Below are 17,187 nucleotides of genomic sequence, written 5' to 3' on the forward strand. Positions count from 1 at the left end.
ACTTATCATCTTCACGAAGAACTTTAAATAAATCTTGATTGTTCCCAGCCATAGCAAATGTGATACCTTGAAAAAGACTTGAAAACCCAAAAGCCTCAAGGCTATCAACTACAAATAGCTGGCTGTCCCAAAAATGACAGCAAATATCTGCAAATTTCAGACCCAAATCAAAGGGCAAGTGCAGATCTGACCCAAATGTGACTGTGACAATGTTCACTGCAGAAAAAAGAGCAAATTAGGCAAAAGCCCCAAATTTATTGAGGGCAAATAGGCCAAAAAGAGGGCAAATGCAGAAAAGCCCCAAATTTTGCTGAGATAATGCAAATGTGACCCAATTTATTGCAATCTGACTCAATGTCCTGCAAAAGTGACTCAATGTTATGTAAAATGACTCAATGTCCTGCAAATGAGACTCAATGTACTGCAATCAAAAAGAAATTGCAGACCAAATCCCGAATCTCTCCTGAAGGTATTGAAAGCCCCAAATTTTACCAAAGTCCTGCAAGAGACTTCACACGTGCAACACCTATACGGCAGTCTCGAGAGAAGCAATAGCTATACAGACAGCTCAAGTACGATGTACGGTTGTACTGTCAGCTTAAGTACGGCGGTACAATTGTACAGCCGTACGTTGTACCACTGAAGGTACGGGGATCTGAAGTACTGCAGGTACGAGAGATCTGCGTGGGTCAGTACAGATAGTACGACAATGCAGGTACTGGTCTGTACAGCGGCGCAAGTACGGATCGCGGTGTACGGATCGAGTACCACTGAAGGTACGGCGACGCGGATGTACGACGACACGCAGGTACGACGATGCAGTACGACGACGGCGATGTAGTACGGCGATGTGCGATGCAGTACGGCAACCACTCCTCAACAGGTATGGTACGATATCCGTATGTGGTTGTACGGACGTCCGTATTGTTGTATGGACAATACGGATAAGAGACACAGGAAGCAAAGCTGGGCTCTGATACCACTGAAGGTGCGTTGAGAAGAGAGAGAGAGTGCAGGTACGAAGGAGACGAAGTAGAATAGCCGTCATGTCAAAGTCTTAGATAGATGATAACACACAAGTACAAAGTACTTGTACCCTTGTACTTAGACCTAGGACTAAGTGTCCTAGGTGTCACATAGGACTAAGTGTCCTATGTGACCTAAAAGGCACTAACACTATAAGTGCCTACACTTATGCCTACAAGGCACATACCATGGCCTATAGGGCATCACTAGAACCACCAGAAGATGGCCTACAGTTCCCTATGCTCTTCTTTAAATTTCGAGAAGACTATAATGTCATAAAAAAAGGTACCTGTGAAATGCCTATAAGGATGGAAGATATGATCCATCATTCTCTTAAAAGTATTTGTCAACCCAAATGGCGTCACCAAAAACTCATATAAACCAAATGTAGTGTGGAATGCGGTCTTGTGCACATCCTGTGGTTGTATGCAGACTAAATGATAGCCACTTTTTAAATCTATCTTGCTGAATCCTAAAGCTCCACTTAATTGATCCAACACATCATCTGTGTGCGGAATAGGGAATCTATTCTCAACAGCCATTTTATTTAGTGCGCTATAATCAACGTGCATACGAAAGAAGACATCCTTCTTCTGAACTAGAAGTACAGGGGAGCAGAAAGGAGAAGAGTTGGTGGGCTGCATTAGCTCTTTGGACAGCAAGTCCTGCGTCTGGGCCATGATCTCCTCTCTCAATGTAGCGCTAACCTTGTAGGGTGGCTCACTCCCTACTTAAGCTCTATCTGGTGGTCCTCTAGTCTCTTAGGGGATAACTTCCTTGGCAAAGCATCTGAAAAACAATCTTTGAAATTTTCAAACTGAAAATTTTCCTCTTTAGAGAAAGTGAGGAGCCAGGACATCCAAGACTCAACCCCATCCTCCCAATAGCATCCGGAATTCTCACCACATGACGACGACTAGGAGACCACAGGTAGCATCACCTCCTAAAACATTTGTATGACCAGATGCAGCTTCGTGATGGGAGGGCAGCAGGTTCACCATGCAGCCACAGTTGTCAACATCGGGCATGATATCAACCATACCTTGAGCACCATCTGTAACAAAGAATCAGACGGTCTAGGATGCTTGCCTAGAGGGGTGAGTTTTTTTGCAAGGTTTGGCATGCATGCATTTTCTACATATTCACGTATCAAGGAATTCGTTAGTTGTATAGTTCCCCCGCACTGCTTGTTTGCACTTGCTTCTAGGGTATCCTAGGCAGTGAATTGGGACCCTGTGAGCCAAACTACATGACAACCCATGTTCACAATGTTATCTGTTAGAATTGTTTTTTTCAAGGTGCTCAATGTTTGCAGCATGTGATTGTATGTCTTCATTCTCATTCAACGGAAAGATGGTTGTTGTCTGTCCAATTGATGGTCTCAGGAAGCCAAACCTGCATTTCCTTTTTTGTTTCCTCCAAGTCTTCCAATGCCTGTGTATTTGAATATCCTTCTCTTGTAAGTCAAGTATGTTGATGTCAGTACTGATGTACTGGTCTATGAATTTGATGATGTCAACAATCACATTTGTGTTTGGTAACATTGGAGCATCTTTGATCCAGATCAACACATGTCATGTTGGCTTCCTCGATTCCGGAACTCAGTAACAAAGAAATAGTCTTCAACGTCTCCTATAATTGTGATGTCTTTTCTAACCTTCGAACTTGTGTACATAGTATTGTGCTGTTAATACCGGCGGGTCTGACCTAATTAGTTCTTGTATGTGGGAGGGATTGCATGCGCTTATTATTGTTAAGAGGCTTCATAATTTTAGGAGTTAGAGCGCCGTGGTGGGTCCTTTTCCTTGCCCTTCTCGACCTTGGGAAATTCTCTTTTCTCAAATATGGATAGGCCTCAACTTTTCTTTTTTGATGTCCTTGCTTGAAGTGATGGCACAGTAGCAGGATCCTACATCTACAAGACTAGCCATTGAGGCTGAATACATAGTATGCCGTATGCCTTTGATATGCTGGGTATTAACCACAGCTTGTATCTTGGGAGTCAAACCAGCCTTGTACTTCCTCAGCTGGGTCTTTTTGGAGACCTTCTTAAAAAGAGCAATCTGCAAATAAGCATCCCAAAATTCCTGATTATACGTCTCTTCTATGTCTCTTGCATCCATATGCAAACTCTTCCAACTGAGGAGGACATGGTCTCTGAATTGCTTAGGCATAAACTACTTGTATAAGGCTTTCTTGAAGCCCTTCCAATCTTTTGGAGCGGAACCATCTGTCGTTTGTGCACTCCACCGTGCACTGGCTCTCCTTGTCAGATACAAACTGACCATGCGCATTTTCGAAGACTCACGAAAGTTCTTTGAGCCAAAGGCAGCATCAAATTGCCTTATGAATTGCATAGTCTTTTCTGTTTGACCATATTGGCCATTATAGGTGGCAAATTTCACTAACTTATCACCTTCTTTAAATTCCTAAGGCTCTACTTCCTTGGTTGCTGCATATTTCCCCTTGGATGACCTCTTTCTTCTTGCCTTAGGTCCAGGTGATGTCGAAGAAGAAGACGAGGAGGTGGTAAAACCGGCCTTCAGGAAATTAAAGGGCAGTGAACCTCTGGTAAACTGTCAAATGCCTCAAATACAGCCACAATGCATCATGCCAAACACTTCCTTTACTTAAATTCACTTAAAAATAAACCGAAAAGCAACTGTGTGGAGGCTAGAATGCCCCTGCTCAATGAAAACAGTACACAAGATACCTTTGGCCCCAGATTCCTTGGTGCCCCTTTTGGTATTTATTTAATTCTTCTAAATGGAAATGCTTTATACTAGGGGGCTCACCCTTGCACTGCTCCTCTTGCAATTCCTCCAACTATCTTCTGGGCATCTATTCCATAGTGCACTACTAAGATCCAATTGGCAAGGCAATCTAGGCATTCACTTCGGACTTGACCTAGCTGAAAGCATCAAAGCATCCAAACTAATTGCAAACTGTGCTCAAAGTACCCTCAAGGCTTTCACATGCATCAACACTGTTCTTTGGCCTTTCCCCAGGCACACCATTGCTTCTGAGTGCTTGCTTGACCCTATGGGAGCCAGAAAGGACTCCAAACACAAGAAAAACACTGCAAATAGCTTCAAATCAAGAAAAGGCAATCAAATGGATGACCAAAACCAAATACCCGTTGCAGAGAGGCAAATAGAGAGCACAGAGAAGGCAAGAAAGGGTTGTAGAGGTTTGGGCAACATATCTATCCTGAAATGCATCCAGAATGTTTGTCCTGGAGATGACTCGCCTCGGGATCCGTGCCTCAGTTGACAATACCTCAAAAATAGCTCCTAGACGTCCATACAATTGCCTCGAATGGCGTACCTCAGATCCATAGTCCGTACGGCCTGCCTTAAATGCGTCGTACATCACAATTAATGCGTCGTACAGTAGTTTGTATAGGCTGTACGGACTGCCTTGGAAAGTGTGCAGCAGCCTAAAGCGTGGGAGAGAGAGCTTGCAACTCGAAATGTGTGCCAGTAGAAGGAAAAACAGCCTGAATTCGTCAGAATCAGCAACAAGGGTGAGTGCAAGCCAGTGCCAGCTTCCTCTGCAAGCTAGGAATGTTCCAAGGAGGGTGAGGGACAGAGATGGTAGGTGGTGGAAGCACATGCATGCAAATGACACTTCATTAAAGTCCTAACCCACCTGACCAAGGTTGGTTGTCCTTGGGTCCAACTTTAGAACCCCTCTTTAATGCCTTTGCCTTGCCCCTAGGACCTAGTGGGTGCACCTAGAATTTGCCCCTAGGAACTTCTAGGAAGTTTGCAATTCCTCTAGCCAGTCCCTCATGGCCAAACTATTACTTGGCTTAACCACGATCAACCCTGGATTGAGTTACATTAGACTTTTAACGTCCCCGTGACATACCCTCCTCTTAAGATAGCAAACTACCCAGGTTACTGCTGAAAACATATAGGAAAAATAAAGAATAATGAAAATAGGCAAAAATAGCCCATATCAAAATATACATCATCTGTAAGATACAACCTGCAATGATAATATGGGCCAGGAGAGCTCAAGAGTCCATCCATACATCAATGCATCCACTTTGTGGAGTGTCGCAAACACCCATCGTGGAGACCTCATGGCAAAAATATTGTCAGCAAGCAGCATCTCGGGTGAGACAATCGGTGTCACCAAGCGATCTCCAGATACGTGAGCAGTCTGTATCAAGGAAGTGGGGGTGCTACCCTCCTCTCAAGCACCAAGCAATACTCCAGATCTCTGCTCTGCTGAACCTGTAGGAGCCTGCATCGCAGTGGGTTCAAGCTGAAATGCGTCTCGGTAGAGCTGCAAAATCCGAGGTGACTCTGCCAGATCACCCTCCTCCATCCACTTCGCATCCAATGCAGGATAGTTCTTGAACGTCACCAAGTCGCAATGGGAAACTCTACCTCTTACATTTCTTCCCATATGTGCCAAAATCTGTTCCGGAACCAAAATTTCATTCAATTCTTCAACCTCAGGCTGATCCTCGTGAAGCAGGTCAGCAGGCACATCGCCATGGAAAGGCTTCAATAACCTCACATGGAAGGCATTGTGTATCATCCAATGGTCGAGTAGCTTGAGCCTATAAGCTACATCATTAATCTTTTCAGATGGAAAGGACTGGAAAGGACCATAATACATGATCTTCAGCTCTGTGTACACTTTGTCCTTGCCTTTCATCCTCCTGAGTCGCACTTTCTGGAAACGCAGCAGCACCCAATCGCCCTCTTTCAAGACAAGCTAGCGGCGGCGATGTTTATCTACTGACCATTTGTGCTTGTCCTGGCTTTTCTAGAGGGCTGTTTTGACCTTTTGGCAGGCAGCTTCTAGACTTTCCACAAATCTGTCCACTTTAAAAATGGGAGGTTCTCCTGCCACCACAATCTCGAATGGTGCTTTCCATGTAGATGAATATACAGCGTTGTTGTACGCAAACTCAACAAGTGGCAGAAATTGCTCCCATTCGATTGCTGATCCAAACGCTTGAGAAGATCAAGGACAGTGGAGTTGGCTTCTTCTGACTGTCCATCAGATTCAGGATGGAAAGAGAGAGAGAAATTCAGCGTGATACCCATATTCTCAAAGCTACCTCCCCAAAAAAGACTTGTCATCTACAGGTCTCGATCACTAACAATAGATTAAGGCATCCCGTGATGTTTGAACACATGAGACATAAAAAATCTCGCATCTGACCTACTGTAATCTTCTTCCGTACGGGAATAAAGTGGGCCTGCTTGCTGATTCTGCAAATACTAGTCCATATCCCATCATATCCTGATGATGTACGTGGAAGATCGAAGATGAAACCCATGGCAATGCTCTACCAGGGTCGATCGGGAATGGGTAAAGGCTGCAGCAGTCCAACCGGCTTCTATCTGTCATATTTCACCTTCTGGCAGGTGATGCATGTCCTGACATGTGTCTCGACATCCCGCCTCAATGCCGGCCAAAAGAAATAATGCTCCACAACTTTGATGGTGGCATCAATGCCTCTGTGCCCTGCATAAGGTGGGGCATGACTCTCGGTCAAAAAATTTGGCCTCAACTAGTGTGTGACACACAATCTGCCATGCATCATGAGAAAACCCTCCTTAAGAGAATAGTGCTCATGCCTCTGGCCCTGACCAATGCAATGGTAACAGCTGAAGCTTGCAGCTTAATGGACACTGCATCTGGGGTGGGCTTTCGAGAAAGTACGTCTACAACAACATTCTTCTTTCCATGCACATGCACAATCTGAAAATGAAACATAGAAAGAAAGTTGGCCCACCTCATGTGCTTCTCAGACAGCTTTTTCTAAGTGAGAAAGTACCGCAAGGATTGGTGATCGGTCTGGACATAAAAATCAGCACCTAAAAGATAATGCTTCCAGGTCAAAAGAGCATGTATGACCTGACCGCCAACATCTCTTTCCCGTAGATGCCAAAGTTCATTTCAGTGTCCTTGAGCACTCTACTCTCGTACGCCACCACTCTACCGTCTTGCATAAGTACCCCACCTACGCTGTTCCCATATGCATCGCCTTGGACAGTGAAGGGTTTGCGAAGATCGGGCAGTATGATAATAGGATCGGAGCAGAGTTTCTCTTTCAGCTTCTCAAAAGCTGCAATCTCAGTGGTATCCCATCTGAAAGTGACCCCTTTCTTTTATAAGGCATGGAGTGGTGATGCAATCTCTGCAAAATATCAGATAACTCTCCTGTAGTACGAGCACAAGCCCAGAAAGCTATGTACTTCATGGATGTTCTTCGCGTGTGGCCAATTCCTGATAGCCTCTACTTTGGTGGGGTCCATCCTCACTCCATCCTTGGAAACAATGTCTGACAAAATGGACCCCATGCATAAAAATTTCACTTTTCTTTTGACAAGCAGTTTATGCCTCCGAAGCTCCTCAAAAACAATTGCCAGGTGCTTCTTATGTTCAGCCTCATCCTGAGAGAACACGATGATGTCATCAAAGAAAGTGCCAACAAAGGCTCGGTGTTCTCTAAAAATTATGTCCATCATTCTGTTGAAGGTGGCAGGTGCATTCGTCAACCCAAATGGCATGACAAGAAACTCATACAGACCAAATGTGGTTCGGAATGTTGTTTTGTGCACATCCTCATGCTGAATTATGATCTGGTGAGATAACCACTCTTCAGATCAATGCGGCTAAACATTCCAGATCCCTGCACCCTATCCAAAATATAAGTATAGGGAATATGTTCTTAATTGTGATTTAATTGAGGGCTCGGTAGTCAATGCACATCCGCCAGGATCCATCCTTCTTCTAGACCAAAAGCACAGGTGAGCAATAGGGTGAAGAGCTAGGCTGAATCAGCCCCTTCTCCAACAGGTCCTTGACCTGATTCATGATTTCTTCTTGCTGGGCTGCACTAACCCTGTAAGGAGGTCTGTTAGATGGGCTGCTACTAAGGATTATGTCTATCGTATGATCTTCTGGCGTTTCTGGGGGCAACTTCTATGGAAGAGAGCCAGAAAAATACCCCTTAAACTGAAAAATAAAATCTGTCTGCTGCTTTTCCAGCTTAGAGAAATTAGACTTTTCTTCTACTAGCTGTTTTTCAGATGCAAACACTAAGTACGCTGAAAGGTTCTTTTTCATTACATTGCCAATGGTAGAAGAAGATACAACAAAAAATAGATTCTCCCTTCAGCTTAGCATCGACTGTGATAGTTTTATTCTTTGTATCCAAAACAGCCCCAACTCAGAAGTGCCAAGGTATATTCCCACTAACACATCACAACTATTCAGCGGTTCAGGGCTCACCCCTGTGAAAAGATGGTGACTATCCTGGCAATGGAACCACTAAAACCGGCCCTCAGGAAATTAAAGGGCGGTGAACCTCTGCTAAACTGCCAAATGCCTTAATACAACCACAATGCATCATGCCAAACACTTCCTTTACTTAAATTCCTTAAAAATAAACCGAAAAACAGGTGTGTGGAGGCTAGAATGCCCCTACTCGATGAAAACAGTACACAAGACACCCACTGGCCTCAAATGCCTTGGCGTGCCGCGCCCCTTTTGGTATTTATTTAATTCTTTTGAATGGAAATGCGTTACACCAGGGGGCTCATCTCTGCATACTCCTCTTGCAATTCCTCTGACTATCTTCTGGGCATCTATTCCATAATGCACCACTAAGATCCAAATGGCAAGGCAACCTTAGGCATTCACTTCTAACTTGACCCAAGTGAAAGCATCAAAGCATCCAAACCAATTGCAAACTGTGCTCAAAGTAGCCTCAAGGCTTTCACATGCATCAACACTATCCTCTGGCATGTCTTAAATGCATCGTACAGCACACTTAATATGCCATACAGCAGCCCGCACAGGCTATACGGACTGCCTTGGGAAGCGTGCAGCAGCCTAAAGTGTGGGAGAGAGAGCGTGCAACTCGAAACGCGTGGCAACAGGAGGGAAAACAGCTTGAATTCGTCAGACTCAGCAAAACACCAAGGGTGAGTGCAAGCCAGTGCCAGCTTCCTCTGCAGGCTGGGAATGCTCCAGGAGGGTGAGGGACAGAGATGGTAGGTGGTGGAAGCACATGCATGACAAATGGCCCTTCATTAAAGTCCTAACCCACCTAACCAAGGTTGGTTGTCCTTGGGCCCAACTTTAGAACCCCTCTTTAATGCCTTTGCCTTGCTCCTAGGACCTAGTGGTGCACCTAGAATTTACCCCTAGGAACTTCTAGGAAGTTTGCATTTCCTCTAGCCAGTCCCTCACCACCAAACTATTACTTGACTTAACCACAGTTAACCCCGGGTTGAGTTACATTAACCCCGGAACTGGAAGAAGAGGGGCAAAAGTTAAGGACGTATCGTGATGCCGCATCCTCTTCTTCCTAGAATGAGACCTCCCCTTACGGTCATCCTTTCTTATCGTATGAACAAACACCTTAACTAGAGGCATAGGAACATCATGTGACAGGCTTGGCATGCCATCTGTAGTAAAGAAATGCTAGACTCATAGGTTCATTGAGTATGCTTCCAGCTCTTGCATTCGGGTCTTTACTGTCTCCTCCAGATCCCTCTGCATCTGACTATACATAGGATAAATCTCAGTTGTACCTGAGATCTGTGTCTTTCCCTTGTCCTTGGAGCGAGACATCTTTTTTTTCTCCTTAAATATAAACAGTCCGAAGGCTTTGGCGATGACCAATCAACAATTACTTTGCAATTGTACGCTCTCCCTACCACTAGTTAAGCACCCCTAGCCCAACTCAAGATATACATCACTAACAATAGCTATGAGTTAACCTGGCAGTGGTGAGGTGAGCATAACATGCGCAAAGAGACCTTCATGATAGCAGGTCTTCAACTTTGAATCAACTCAACCAACTTTCTCCACTTATCAGTTCTAGACAAGATTGTCACCATTGAGCCAACAGAAGCATCTTGTTGCCAATATGTTGCTTGAGGTCAATGTATCTCGAAGGCCTACAATGAGCTTCTCATCATCGTGCATCCCCTAGTGGTTGAGGTGTCCTAAAGATGTATATGGCGTGCAAGGAGTGCAACGGGGCTTTTCCTTGTGTTCACAAAGTACATATGCAGAGTAGTACGTATAAGTCCCCTTGCAACACTACCGACGTTGTTGCCGTGGGGCTGGCACAACAATAGAGGCGCCTTTCCGCAAGCTAGGTGACAACACCGTCTTACAAATGAACGTGCCTGATTACGACGCCTTGCCTTCTATACCTGCCTCAAAGCAGGTGAAGTTGGTACGCCATAGACAACGCACCTAGATCGCGGAAGGACGAATTCAGGGCAGCTCAGATTTTGCACTTCTCACCCCCAAAGGAGAGCTTCAAGCGGACTGTTGCTTGCAGATTCTTTCGAAGTCTGCTTCCACTTTTTTGGCCTGCCCCCAATGGGTAGGCCTTAGTAATTGTTTGGCCTTCAAAGAGAAAAATCAAGTATTTAGTTATTTTTATGTTCACTTTTTTTTGGCATGCATTGATTGGAGGAGCATGTGAGTATTCTATTTCTATCCCATGAAATTCTCCACCTCTCTCTCTCTCTCTCTCCCTCTCCTCTCTTCTTCTTCTTCATCCCTTGAAATCCTCCACTTTTTTCTCTCCCCTTTTTTCTCTCTCTCCCCCCTTCTCCTTCTCCTTCTCTCTCTATTGGTAGGATTCTTAAGCACAGAGAACAATGCACGATGTCGTAGGCTATAAAGCAGTGATACTGTGTTACTTTATCACCCCTTCCTCTTTGGAGGACAGAGACTTTCTTTTTTGTATCTTCTCTGATCAGATGAGGTCCCATGGGTCGTTTTTCGGCCCCCAGAGGACGATAATACAACATTCTATTCTATTCTACTCTCTCTCTCTCTCTCTCTCTCTCTCTCTCTCTCTCAGCTTGCAATTTTCCCCCTTTCCCGCCCACCATCTAGGGTAGACCACATGAATGAAATTGATCTTGTTTTTCCTTGCGCTCTCTCTAGCGCAAAATACCCCATTTAAGCTTCGCCTATTTTCGGACCATTCCATTCGTTAGCGTGTCAGTAGGATGTGCGGTCCTACAAAAGAGGATAGTTCTATTCGGGGACAATGACTCAAAGAATTGGGTGCCTAGTGCACACATCCTCGAGCTAAGTGGAGTAAAAGCTCCCCACTTAATATCAAACCAACCAGCCGTGAGCCATATCATCCACAAGACTGCCTCACTCCACACATTTCTTCCCCAATCGGAATCGCCACCACCAAGAAAGTGGTGAGGCCTAATGCTCTGATACCAATGCAATCCTGCCCTGAAATTCAATCCTGAAATTCATGTTCTTGCTCGGAAGTGCTGCTAGTAAATTAGCATAAGACTATGCACAGCACACCACACAAGGGTCCAAAAACCAAATCCAGGATTGAACCCCCCCGAATGTATCTTTATTGCTAGAAGAAACTTGCAAAATTTCCAATTACGTTTTACAAGAGAGAGAACGTGTGGATAGAACCAGCCCTCCAAGCTTGGCATGTGCCACTTGTAATTATTCTAACTACTTCCTATTTACGTGCCAATGACAAGGCAATTCTGGAGCCTTCTAAGGCCACGGTCACATGCACAGCTCAAAAACTCCTTAACCATAGTAAAATAAACAAAGAACTCTTTTAACTATAGTCATTAGAGGTCAACTTCGTACTTACCCGAAGTATTTACAACTTGCTGACAGCAAGAAAGGGAGAAGAGAGAAAATAGTAGTATCAAAAATCTATTAGAACGTACTTACAACTAGAGGAGAGAGTTTACCATATGTAATATGTCAAGATCCCTCTGCTCTCGAAATAGCCCCTAGTACTGTTAAAATTTGAGGAATAGCTAGCGTGGAATGTGACGGAATGTGGAATGAGTTTTGTATTGATCGCAAAGTAGATACAAAGACGAGCTAACTCACAAAGATGTCTCACACACTTATGTACAAGACCTTAAATAGGCAAATGGAAGAATACACTTGTCTTGCACTAAGCACCCCACCTCCAAGTGTCTCACATGCAAGGAGGTGATTACAATTATTTGCCACATAGCACCTACATGTGTCATAGGCCTAGCACACAACAAGAACCTTAGACAATCCACTCCACTTTGGTGCACACAGCCCCAATGGTATTGCATCCTATATATATCTTTGTAAGACTAGAATATATCCAATCGTACAAATTCTCATTTTTATTGTTCTAAAGTCTAAAATTCTACAATAAAGGAATAGAAGAGAAAACAAAAGAGAACTTTAAAAAAAAGGTGGACAAACAAAAGGTAGACATACCTAGAGGCTAGCCAGCAAAGCAATGCTTTATCTCGTCACCTGTGCCTAAGCATAAGCAACTATACTGGGTTTCTAAAGACCTGCGAAGTCTCTTGGGCAAATCCAGTGCTTACTAAAATACGTCAATTAAACAAAAGGGAAAGATAACAAGAAAGGAAGAAGGTGACCAAGCAAAAATAAACAAACAAATCAAGAAACAAAAGAGAACCTTGAAAAAAACAGGAATTAAATCTCTCTCTCTCTCTCTCTCTCTCTGGATTGGGAAATGAGAGTTTTTGTACACCATGCTTGCGCAGACAGTAATCCTTTACGAATGTCCCACATGGGCACCCGGGCTGAAAGAATAGAAACTATACATAAACGTTTCTTGATAGGGGAGCTAGGGGTCAAGGCACAGACACCCTACCCGATCCTACTGGCTGAAACAGGTATTATACCTCTAGAAGGGAAAGCATTCTGCCAATTCATGGCTTACCTCAACAAATTCAAGAAAATGGACGCTAGTAGGATACCACACAAGACGATGGAAGCTACACAGAACATGGGCTGGCATAGAGAGGGAATGAAATTGATGGAATCATGAGATATAAGAGCCGCTGATATACCAGAAGATGCATATGAAATAAGGGAAATTGTTACGTAGAAAATGCTAAAGAAACTCAGACAAAAGCCAAGAACAAAAAAACAGTTATAAGCAAGAAGTAAACTCAATGGATATTTATGGAATGCAGAAATACCTTGGGGAAGACATTTCAACATTTAAAAGGCATCTAATCTGCTAAATCAGAAATAGTTCCAACGATCTCGAGTAGACAGGGGTAGACGGGCAAGACCCACGATCCCCAGAAAGGAAAGAACCTGCAAATTCTGCCCCACAGGGGAGGCAGAACATGAACAGCATGTACTCCTGAGATGTAGAGCCACATAGCCCCAATGGTATTGGATGTTATGATCATCTATTTCTCAACACCCAGTACTTGGGGTAACCTTCTAAGTCTATCCATCAAAAAGTTGGTCTAAATGTCCTTTTATGATGTGTGAGTATATTTAGTATGTAGAGACCTTGGACCTTTGAACACACTTAAATTCTAAAACAGTGGCACAATAAGATGAGGACAGAAACTGCCATTCAAACCTTTAGAACAAACCTTAAGATGAATAACAGTAAAATCACATCTTTCATTCACATTAGGCAACCTTCCCAAAAAATAAACACTTCGAGAAAGACTTTAAAAACAACACCAAGCGCTGGTCATGGTACACTTATCCCAATACGGATTTAGCAACGGTGTCCTGCATCATTGTGCATATAAGACAAAAGCAACTGCAGACCTTAAAGATTGGCTAAACAACAGTTAAATGCATGCCCAAAAGCCATGCTCAAACGCTTGCTCTCTGCAAGATTTACGATAAACATTGCAAAGCCAGCTTCTTATTTGTGATACTCGATGTAACGTGTAAAACAGTGCCTTGCTTGATTCGAAGTGGGAAAACGAAAATCTATGGGTGCTGTATTTATGTCATCTTCCTGAGGAGCGACCAAAAAACAGTAATTGTACACGATGAATGGTAATAAGCGATATGATACTAGTTCCAAAACAGTTTTGCTCCTGTGTTTCCACTCACCCAAAGTTAATTTGCCACATGAGTCCTTGGGGCGTATACGTCATTGTTATGCCGTTATGATTGAAAGCATGCAGACAAATAAATGTCCAATCCTTCTTTACGGTAGGAAGTAGAGACTGCTAAACTGTTTTCTAAAGAGGGGATTATAAACGTTCACCGTTGCCTCGTTCTACCCGCCAAGCTCAACGGAAGAAGCACTTACAGTGAGCTTGTGACGTTCTTCACTTTCTGCGTCTTCCCCAGCTTCAACTTCTGCTACATCAGTTTCCTGCGCTTGAGTCTTTTCCTTTGTCTGCTCTCCTGCGTCCTATGACGATTTCAAGAGAAAACTTAGTCAACTTTCAAAGTCTACATTTTGCATCGAAATTGATTTTTGTTGGACGCACTAACACACCCAGATGAAAGAGTTGTATCACCTCATGCTGGTCTGTGAATCGACAACCTTTTCATCGTTTTCCGATTTGGCGTCTTTTAGCTCCTGAGCAGTTGGAGCACGCGTGCTGAGCTCCGGTCCTTCCGAAGCCTACAACCAGAAGGATACGCTTAAATTCATTAGAGGAAACACACCAAGGCTTCGGTAGATCGGGAGCACCTACACGCCCAAATCCAAAGGACCTAGAACACGCCGGAAGCAAAACCGGAGTTGAGTTTTCAAGCTACGATGTCTTCCATAAAATGGTAATCAGGCTTTTTGTTCTAAAGAGTTCTAAGATGTCGACCTCGCGTGAAATGAAATGCCATTTCTCATGCCAATTGAAACTATGGGGACATAGAAAGTATGACAAGAGGGAAAACCAACCAAAGAACTACGAGAAGAAAAATGCAAATGCGCTCTCTCGCAAGAAGGAGAATGCGAATGTACAATTCCTCACCCGTGCGGCGCTCTCCCTATTTATCTCTATCTCATTTGATACTTTATGGAACAGCTTCTACTCGCCAGGAAGGGGAACCATGGAGAGAAAAGGTGGAATGCAGGAGGAGAGGGAGTACCATGGCGGTGAAGCCAGCGAGGGCGTAGGCCTGGATATGATGAAACAGTCGGTTTTCTGTTAGGAACCACGCCTCTACATTCTAGACGTCGTCCATTCTATACTCGAACGTTTCTTCCACAAGACGGTAATTGGCAACTCCGACATCTCTACGGACTGCCTGGCCAAGCTCCGTTCATCCATGGACTTCCCCATCCTTCCGCCCTGCTGTTGCGATGCTTTTGCTCGCGAATGTGACATCAGAAGACGGGTTTGTGCTCCACAGCAGCTGCCTGTCGACATGTTCACGGCTGTCGCCTGCAAACCTGTAACAGGGTTGTCAAAGTCTTCCTTTCTTCTATGACCTCAACCTTGCTCCAATCTCGTCCACACTCTGATTCACTTGTTGTCGCTTATGTGGGGGACTGCATGGATGCTCCTTCATGGGAATTTTCGACTCCTGTTTTTTGCGTCTACTTGTTAGCCCGTGCTTTTTTTTGTGAGGAGGTGCTAATCAGTATGTCACGAGCGGAGCAGGCGGTTTCTGACGATGGATGAGTAGGCTGAGGAGAATCTATGGATACTAGTAGCGGGGAGTTTGAGAAAGGTCTCTGTTCTCACGGTACTTGTTAATTCTTCTCATAGTTTTCCGGCGGAATCATTGCACCTGTAGCGACGAAAATCTTCATCCTCTTTTCTATCCCGTAGTTTGTAGCTCAGACACTTTGTTTTCCGTTCGTCCACTGTCTTCCATGTTTTCTTGTCTTTCTTTTCTACCTCCTGGTTCAGCTCCTTTCCGTTGCTTTTATTACTTCAATATTCTTTACGAGGTTGTCATCGAGAAGCTCAACGATGAAGATACATTTCATAGTTTGTGAATTCCGAATTAGGCCATCGTGAGCAATTCTGAATTATAGCATCTCCTGCGTAGCGTTGAGAATGTTGGATTTTTTAATTCGATTTGACGATTATCTGTTCAAATGTCTGTGTCAAGGTCTGATGGATATGGCGGAATCCAAGAAGATATCTTTGAAGGGTGTGCGTTCAGTTATCCGAGGTACTGAGGGGAGATTTTTCCATTTCAGTATGAATTGTTAATCGGATGTCTTTGCATGCATACTGCGAATACGGATAGTTATTCTTTGTTACAGAAGAGGTTGATGAATGTAACACGGATTGAAGAACGTTTAGGTAGGTTCCAAAACGTATGCATGTAGTTGACGGTAACTGGTGTGCAAAACCGAATTCATTAAGCTCAGAGAGAAAACATCATGGTTTGAAAAAAGCCAATTGTTACCAGTGTCTTCAGGCCGCGCTCTTCGTATACTTTTCTTTAAAAAAGTGTCCCACACACTTTCTTGTCTTTAAAAGTGTCCCACACACTTTGTTGCCACCTCGCCGCTTCTATTTTGGTTCTCTCTCCTCTCCTCCCCTCTCTCTCGCTCCTCTCTCCTCTCTCCCGCCCACTCTCTCCCCTCTCTCTCTCTCTTTCTCTCTCACGGAGTTTGCAAATCATTCTAACTTTCCTATACACAGCTTCCATCACATGTGTTGCAAATTAATCATTTATTCATCTTGACAATTGTTTTCCTTTGACAGAACCAACTTGAAGGCAGTGCTCACGAGTACTTGTACTCCCTTGTTTGAATCAAGTCATCTTCTTTATCTTGTCATAGTAGATGTTGGTTATTATTATGTCATGGATGGACTTGTCCCTATATATTTTAATACACACGGGAGTGTCGAAAACATCCCTTGCAAGTGCAGGGCCAAGGATTGAACTTTTTGATCCGATGCAAGGTACAATGCCTTCTTTTTCGTTTATTTGAGCCCCATTGATTGCTCTTGTATGCAAGGTCCTTTTTTTAAATTCATGTCATGGTAGGCCTTGGTCCACCAATGAGAGAAGCAGTCCGAGCGCTTGCGCAACATGGTGTTGCCTCAGCTTCAGACACGCGTTTGATAAAGGCCTCCAGTGTCAGTTGTAAAATTTCCTCTGGTGTTAGCCCCAATTAAAGAAGGTGATATATGTGAAAGCTAAAAAAAAACATTGAAAATTGCGTTCTATGCAGCCTCCAAGCAAGCTTGTGCTGAAGGTATAACTTTTTTTCCCTAGTTATTTTGTTATAACTACTTTGTATAGTTTAGAGATGTTCATAGTTGGCCCTGGTTGTTTAGTTCAGCAAACAATCCATGATAAGGGATGCAACATTAAATTGAAGTGCCAGATAAATGTATATATAAGGCCACCGATTCCAGAGGAGCAAGGTCCCTCGAGAGTCATAGACGCCTAAGATGAACTTAT

The 17,187-nt window shown here is 43.9% G+C and overlaps 1 long non-coding RNA gene across 2 annotated transcripts in view; it reads left to right on the top strand.

The window, feature by feature from the left end:
- LOC147901394 (uncharacterized) overlaps positions 1-15,321 on the top strand; it is a 39,005-nt gene extending 23,684 nt beyond the window's left edge. The window contains exons 2-3 of one of the 2 annotated variants that reach the window (XR_015541195.1): positions 14,390-14,592; positions 14,841-15,321. This is a non-coding gene — a long non-coding RNA (uncharacterized LOC147901394). The remainder of the gene's footprint in view (positions 1-14,389; positions 14,593-14,840) is intronic. The other variant, XR_015541196.1, reaches the window with a different exon arrangement.
- The last annotated feature ends 1,866 nt before the right edge of the window (positions 15,322-17,187 follow it).

The sequence above is a fragment of the Dipteris shenzhenensis genome, chromosome 6 (assembly GCF_047967505.1).
Source record: "Dipteris shenzhenensis isolate YYH24624 ecotype China chromosome 6, Dip_SZ_1.0, whole genome shotgun sequence".
Lineage (NCBI taxonomy): Eukaryota > Viridiplantae > Streptophyta > Polypodiopsida > Gleicheniales > Dipteridaceae > Dipteris > Dipteris shenzhenensis.